The sequence below is a fragment of the Herpailurus yagouaroundi genome, unplaced genomic scaffold (assembly GCF_014898765.1).
Source record: "Herpailurus yagouaroundi ecotype Mexico unplaced genomic scaffold, PumYag 181, whole genome shotgun sequence".
Taxonomy (NCBI): domain Eukaryota; kingdom Metazoa; phylum Chordata; class Mammalia; order Carnivora; family Felidae; genus Herpailurus; species Herpailurus yagouaroundi.
In genome coordinates this window covers 15,070,769-15,078,586 of record NW_024412412.1, presented here as the reverse complement: position 1 = coordinate 15,078,586, position 7,818 = coordinate 15,070,769, and the positions used below count along the sequence as shown (strand labels likewise).

General features: G+C 45.1%; 1 protein-coding gene and 1 long non-coding RNA gene across 10 annotated transcripts in view; one reads left to right on the top strand and one right to left on the bottom strand.

Moving 5' to 3' along the window:
- Positions 1-318: 318 nt before the first annotated feature.
- On the bottom strand, positions 319-7,547 carry LOC121039670 (uncharacterized). Of its 9 annotated transcripts, none has more exons than XR_005794919.1 (4): positions 7,405-7,546; positions 5,259-6,268; positions 2,082-2,241; positions 319-800 (listed from the first exon to the last, which is right to left on the bottom strand). It is a non-coding gene; the product is annotated as an uncharacterized LOC121039670 (long non-coding RNA). The 9 variants fall into 9 exon arrangements; XR_005794920.1 differs by lacking the exon at positions 7,405-7,546 and adding an exon at positions 7,261-7,395; XR_005794916.1 differs by lacking the exon at positions 5,259-6,268 and having other exon boundaries at positions 2,082-2,286; positions 7,405-7,547.
- The window catches only part of IRF2 (interferon regulatory factor 2), a 90,850-nt gene continuing 86,051 nt past the window's right edge, over positions 3,020-7,818 (top strand). The window contains exon 1 of the mRNA XM_040489900.1: positions 3,020-3,116. The gene's annotated coding sequence lies outside the window, so the exon portion shown is untranslated. The remainder of the gene's footprint in view (positions 3,117-7,818) is intronic.

The following is a 7,818-nucleotide window of genomic DNA, read 5'->3' as shown; positions in this document are numbered from 1 at the left end:
TAGCCATAGTTCCATCACTCAGAGACAACCACTGTTAATGTTTCGATGTGGTTCTGTTTGGTCTTATTTAATAAAGATATCTTTGGGGTGGTTATACTATGCATATAAAACATTAGGGAGCTGGGTGGCTCAGTCGGGTAAGCTTCTGACTCCAGCTCAGGTCACGATCTCGCCGTGGGGCTCTGTGCTGACAGCTCAGAGCCGGGAGCCTGCTTCGCATTCCGCGTCTCCCTCTCTCTCTGCCCTTCCCCTGCTCACACTCTGTCTGTCTCTCTCTCTCTCGCAAAAATAAACATTAAAAAAAACCATTTTCTTTTCACCCTCAATACGGCACAAATATTTCCTACTATCCTATTTATCTTAAGTTCATCATAAGCAAAAATACCAACAAAAGGAACAGTTTGTATGCGGGAACACACGGATAAGTCTTGTGAAAGATGACAGGATTGCGGTAATGTTTTGCCAGTTTCTCAATGAGGGAAAAAGTTTTGCCCAAAGGTATCATAAAAGCATGACCTCAAATGCATACATGGAAACAAGAGGTCATGATTCTGTTGGTTCTGCATCACTGCAAAGATAAGAAGTTCTTACAAAGATGGGAAAGAGAAACAAAGAAAAACGGGAGACAATTGAGCACGTTGATGATGACCTTATATGTGGGTACCTCTCATGTGGCTGGTTCCACTCTATCAATGCGTACAACCACCTCTGTCGCTTGGTATCCGTATTTCTTTCTCTCCTTCAGTCTGAACGCCTTTCCACTCATGGTTGGTTGTGTTTTCTTTCTTATCTCCAGTTGTCTGAAAATGAAATAAAACGAACAGCCAGTTTTTGTGGCTTAGTTTTTAAATGAAAAAAAATTTTTTTTTTTTAAAGCAACAGAACCTTTTCCCTAAGTGGAATCTTACCCAGAACCTCAATATGTAAAACAGAAAAAAGTGGACCTTTTTCGGTCATCAAGGAGGGAGTAGTGCAGAAACCAAGATCCACAGTTTGAGGTTGAGAAAATATGTGATGGGCTGTTTAAACCAACATTTGCTTTCAACTTACAAAACGTTCAAGGCAAACCATGGAGTTTTACTTATGCTGATTGTTCTGCCAACAAAAATTCAGTTTTACACATGGAGTTTCTGACAGAAGAAAAAGATCTGAAAATTTTTGGAAATCAAAAAACTTAAATACATTTGGAGCCACTGAACTTTGGAATGAATATTGATTTTGTGGTGACCGAACCTCTGAAAATGATCACTCTTCACTCAAAACAGTCTGAGGAAATTACCTCAGTTGAATATTTCTTCTCTTTTTCCCTCTTCCTTAAGGGAAGTTTCTTGAGGGGTAAAGAGAATGAAGAAAAAACTTATTTTATTTTTGCAGATGAAAATCAGAGAGAAAGTTAACAGGAAATAAATATTTTTTTGCTTTTTAAAAAATGTTTATATTATTTATTTTGAGAGAGAGAGACAGAGAGACAGAGAGACAGGGCCAGACAGAAAAGGAGAGAGAATCCCAAGCAGATTCAGTGCTGGCAGCATGGAGCCCGATGTGGGGCTCAATCCTATGAACATGAGATCAAGACCTGAGCTGAAATCAAGAGTCGGACTCTTAACCAACTGAGCCACCCAGGCGCCCCATAACAGGAAATAAATATTTTAACTGAGGAATTAAAAGTGAATATAAAAAGACAAAACTGTTTCAGATATCATAAATATGTTGTATCTCCTTAGCAAATTCAACATATAAGGGAGAGGGCAATGGGAAAACAGTTGTAAATTCTCCTTAGAAACCAACAAATTAAGAAATCCTTGCATTTCACTGTTGAGGCGACAATCGGGAAATTTATAACATGACCTTTTAAAACCACAGAACCTGTGGAAATCTTCCCATTGATGGCAGAATAAAGTCCAAACTTCTCCATCTGGTGTCTGCTCACCTTGCCTCTGCCCAGGGCCTTCTTTCCCTCATTTATAACTCTGAAGTCACACATTCCTTCCATTCCCAGAATATGCCAGACCCTTTTGCTTCTTAGGGCCTTAGTCCCCCACTCTTACCTCTGCCCAACGGCTTCAGCGCATAATTGGTACCTGTTACGTGTTGAATTGTGTCCGCCACTCCATTCATTTGTGGAAGTCATAACCTTCAGTACTCAAAATGCGACCTTATGTGGAAACAGGTCCTTGCCGATGTAATTGAAGATGAGATCATCCTGGAGTAGGGCGGGCCCCGAATCCAATGACTGGTGTCCTGATAAAAAGAAGTTTGGACTCAGGTGCATTCCCCAGAGAACACCTGGCGAAGATGAAGCAGAGATCAGAGATCATTTGCAAGCCAAAGAAGGCCCAAGAGTCCTGGCAAAGCACCGGAAGGCAGGAGGCATGGAGCAAATCCCTCCCTCGGCCTCACAAGGAACCGACCCTGTGACACCTGGATCTCGGAACTACCAGCTTCCTTAACTGTGAGACAATACAGTGCTGTTATTTAAGTTGCCCAGTGTATGGTCCTTTGTAATGGCAACCCCAGGAAACGAATACCTTCAAGCCATTTTCTCAGGGGAACCTTCCCTGACCACCTAGATTCTGCCAGTGTTTTCAGGGGGAGCTCTTGCTTATTTCCTTCAGAACACCAATACAAATCTGTAACTATGTTATTGGTTGGTTTGTCTGTTGACGTCACCCCCACTGGAATGTAAGGTCCGGGAGAGCCAGGGCTCGTCTTGTTCCTACTTCCTTCACGGCAGCTCTCAGTACCGGGGGCATGGCAGGACTGGGCACACATGGGCGGGAAATGTCACCGACTCACATCAGAGGCGAAGGAGGCAGCACCAGGAGCCCGTGTGAATTGTCATGTACTTTTGGATTTAGTGGAGATGACTTTTTTTTTTGTTTTCCCCAAGGAAGTCAGAGACTTAAAAATACTCTCAATCCTTTGTTTTATGACACTCTTCTGTCTTTCTGACTGGCAAACTTCCAAACATTGTCAAACAGTGAAAGTGCGTCATTCGCGACGCTAGGAAGTTTGGGGAGAAAGAGAACACACTGGCATCGAGCTTCACAGGCTGTGAGGAACTTGCAGAGAAAGAGAGGAAACTAACAGAAAATTCGCCAAATGATCCGGACCCAGTGAATCTTGTGGTTTGCCGAATTTATGTTAAAAATTTGAAATGTATTTGTTCAAAATATTTTTAATACTTGAAACTATTATAGTAGTTCTTTCTAAAGAACTTCAAGGCAGAGCTTTGGACACCTTTTCCTTCCGAGTTTAAAAAAGGAAAGTACTACTTTATCATTTGGATATAGTAATGGATATTTCAAAGCTATTTGGGATGGAACAGAGACGTTTTAGCAAAAAACAATTTAGGAAGTTTTCAAAATTGTAAGCTTTCCTTCTAGACAAGAAAATGGGCGCCCCCCCCCGATACACACACAGATACACATACACACACCCTGGCAATTTCAAGGAATATTTTTTCCCTGACTTCATCAGAGCAGGACAAAATTAATATTTATTACGAAGGAATGGGCAATATATGGCCCAATTTAAATTCATGATTTTCAGAGAATAATTGCAATAAAATGAACCTCATTTCGGAGTTTCCAGTAACATGGGAGGAACAATTACGTGAGGTAATAGTCAAGAATTTCTCCGATTTGATGCTCTGATCCTTGAACTTTGATAGAAGGCTTTTTCAATGTCCTTACTGTTCTGTCTCAACTAAAATCTAACTTGACTGTATATTCAGTGTAGACTTCACAATAATACTTTTTGGAGCGCAGAACTGTAGTCTATGGGTCTGTATGAGCCAACCGCTCTTGCAAGTGTGGAACACTCATTTCCTAGGATTTTATAATCCCCTGAATAACACCGTGGAGGAGAGCCTCTGTAGCCAGGACAGAGTGGGATCAGTGATATGGTGGAGAAAATTGCGACATCAATTGACAGATGGATCATGGGCTCCTGATTTGATCCCAAACATACTCAACACTTTAGTGAGTAAGCCATCATATTCCATGTTCTTAACTCTAATATACAGTTCTAAAAGCTGTGATGATAGGTGGAGGTGATGCTGGGATACTGGGATGATATAGTGGAAACTAACATGCCAATTTACTAGACTCTAAGAGACCTTCCTGGGAGGCAGAGGTTTCCAATGGTTTGGGTTCAGTGCTGTAGTCCCAGTGCTGTGAAAAGTTTGTGGGCACTTAATAAAGTCTGTTACTTGAATGATTATTTTATGAAACTATTCTTGGTAGAAAAATAAATTAAAAACCCATTTGAAAGGAGAGATCAATCACTATGTGTCCAGCTGATCACTGCTCTTACTTAACTTCCTTGAAGAGAAATTACTCCTAATGCGTGCAGGTGGATCTTCTTTTAGGAGGTTCTATTCCACCGGTGAAATATTAACATGCCTCACTCAGGAGATCACTCTGGTTTCATTATAGAACATTGCTTGAACGGTGGTTTTTGCATTAGACCTAGGTGTTTGGTCAGAGTTCTTCAGTATGGCAAAGGTTACTTTTTTCAGAGACTTTCAGAAAGGTTGCATTTCGCTATATCGATCCCTTTTCCACAGAGGTTTGTGACTGTATGTATCTCATCAAAGAGCTGAGAAATATTTCCTGACTGTGTATATCAATACCATGTGGACTTTGGGGGCGTATTTAAACTTTTGTCTGCAGTGATACGTCATCAAGGTCATAAGAACTGAGTGAAATTCATTCTATGCTTTATGTGTCTAAGGGCCTGAAAAATTGGAAACAGTACCCATGCCTCAGGGAGCTCCGGGGGGGGGTTCAGGAAAGGCAGGAGTCAGTGATCTCTGCCAGTTTCCTGGAGGGTCAGTGAGGTGACACATATACAAAGTTGTCGGGAAAGATGTGATGAGTTTAGTTTTAGACATGCATGATTTGTTGAACCCGAGGAACATCTAGGAGGTAAATCACCCAGACGTCAGAAGCTATACACTTTGGAGCTATTACCAAATAGAGATATCTGAAGCTGTGGGCATGAGTGAGAGCACTCAAAGAGAAAGCACGCGGAATGAGAAAATAGAAGGGTTTAGGATGGAATGTCTGGAAACACCGTACTTTAGGGGGCTGGCCGCAGAAGAGGAGCCAGCCAGGAAATAGAACAGGGCAGAGGGAAGTCACCCAGGCACCCGGATGGGCACTGCTACATGGCACAGAGAGACTGAGTCGGTGAAGGCTGGAAACAGCCCTTTAGAAAAATTACGAGAAGGAAATACATAAAAACATCAGCACCTCAGTTCCCGACCGCTGAGATTCCAGGTGGCTTATGTTTTTCTTTCAACTCTTCGGCATTCTGTACAACGAGTATCGGTCACCGCATGTTAATAAAAGACTCTGATGGAGTCTAAAATATTTCATGAGGAACAAAAGGGCAAGGAATTATTCATTCACAAGCATTTATTTGAGCGCCTGCGTGCAGGGCACCATGCTCAGCATAAAACAACAAACAAGAGGATGGCTCTGTTGTTTCACAACCAGGAGTGGCAGCTGGTTTGCCAAGGGCTTGTGGGGCCCTGGAGCAGGAGATGGGGCTGGGAAAGGACTTTGGTGCCAGATTATACTGATTTTATATGTTTTGTTAAATAATATGGATTTTATTCTGAAGGCTGGGAGAGGTTTTTGAGGGGTGGAGTTAGGGTTGGAACGCGCTTTATTTGGAGTTGATTTTCTACTTAATTGGACAGTAGTGTGGCTGCTAGCCCGGAGGAGCACAACCTGGGAGCACAGCTGGAGGCGGGTTCATCACTGAATGAAGGCAATACAGGGCAGATGGGGAGGGCCGGGTCCGGATTTGGGAGTAGTAACAAGCCAGCAGGATGCTACCGATTGAATGGATGCTGGGGTTTTTAACTTGGGTCTGTAGGTGGGCAAAAAGTGACAACCACCCTACAGACTTTGTATAGGACGACTCCAACTGCCTGTCGTGGTCACTGTTATGTGAAATAGGAAAGCGAGTAGCTATGGCAGATGGTATTAGAGGCGAGAGGATGAGAAGGAATGTGTGTATCTATTGCTGAGATCACGTAGAAGACAGAATCCTAAACACTCGGCTGGCTGTCTCCTAACCACACAGGCGTCTTCAGATGCTTTCTTTTTCCAGTCCCTAGAACTCAATACTTCTGTGGCAAAGAGGGATGTTGGAGTTATGTTTTTAGAAAAGTGTTTGCCTGTACATAACTATGGCCTCCCAGGAAGGGTCTTTCTTTGTTAGATCAGTTTGGGAGAAGCTGATTAAACTGCACCTGGGGGAAGAAACAGGTATAATTAGATGAGAATTGATGCTTTTAAAGCAAAGGACCCCCCTACCCCCACCGCTCCTCGGCGCCTGGGTGGCTCAGCGGGTTAAGCGTCTGACTTTGGCTCAGGTCACAATCTCATGGATTGTTCTGCTGTCAGCACCAAGCCTGCTCTCTTGGAATCCTCTGCACCTCCTCTCTCTGACCCTCCCCCCACTCGTTCTTTCTCCCTCCCTCCCCCCCTCCTCAAAATAAATAAACTTTAAAGCAAAGTCCCCAAAAGTGGTAGGTCCCAAATGAACTGTATTAGTCTGAACTAACACACCCTGAAGGTGACAGGTGCTGTACCTGTATTCTTGCATTTTATCATTTATCCCCATTTCACAGCATTGAAAACTAAGGCCTTAGGTTATGCAACAAGAGGGAGCATGCCCAGCTAATAAGTTAAAAGAGGCCGGATTTGAATCTGGCTGGAAGTGCCACAGTATAAAGCTTCTCTCCTGGACCAGCCACGATGAAGGCATCTTGAAATACAATTAATTCACACCCTCGCGCATCTCATCCTGCATTAGGTAACTTCTGTTGCACTGGCGAGAACTCAGTCTGGAGTGTGCTGTTGTTGACGGACTAGGGGAAGGCCTTCCTTATCGCCCCCAAACAGAGCGCCAGGTGGTGCCCGAGATGGCAGCATCCTTCAGATGGTTCCACCCTCAACCACTGATGAGGGTTCAAATAAGGTTAAGGTCGCCAAGTCCTCGCTCGGCCCAGTTCTTGAATTAATATCTAAGTACTGCTGTCTCGTCAGTTCCTTTTATTCCTTTGAGGCGGGCAGTGTTGCAGAGTGAATTTTCATCCGCTCTGAACACAGCGGTGCTAAACACCACTGACACCTGCCCCACCAACAGGCTGGCAAGAGCCCCTTGGCTCCCCCTGCCGCCCTCCTCCTCCTTCCTTCCCAACCTTCAGGTAACCCTGAGGATGGAGGGAGGGTCGGGTACCTGCTTTCCTCTCCTACAGCCGCGAGCTTTGGCCCTGAAACGAAGCGGGCTCCCGGTCGCCCCGGGACCCCCACGTCCCCCCACCCCGCCTCGAGTGTGAGCGCGGCGAGTGTGAGCGTCCCGGTGTGCCAACGGCAGACTCACGAGCAGCCGCTTGTTGCTCCCGCCGCCGCGCCGTGGGGAAGTGAAAATGAAATTGACTTTTCCGAGAAATGATGAAAGCGGCTCGGCCTGCCAATGAACAGCCGCGGCGAACTTCCGCACCTCCCGGCCCGGCCGCTCGCGCCCTCCCTCCGCCTCCACCTCCGGGTTGCACAAGCTTGAAACAAACACTGGGGAGGAAGGGCGGAGGGAGGAGGGCGGAGGGGGGAGGCGAGGGAGGGAGGGAGCCAGGCAGGGAGGAGGGCGGGGGGTGGGGGGATTTCCAGCCTCAGCTCTTCGCAGTTTCCTCTCCTTGTTTTGCTTTCGATCTGGACTGTTCTCAGGCAAGCCGGGGAGTAACTTTTAGTTTTGCTCCTGCGATTATTCAACTGACGGGCTTTCATTTCCATTTCACAC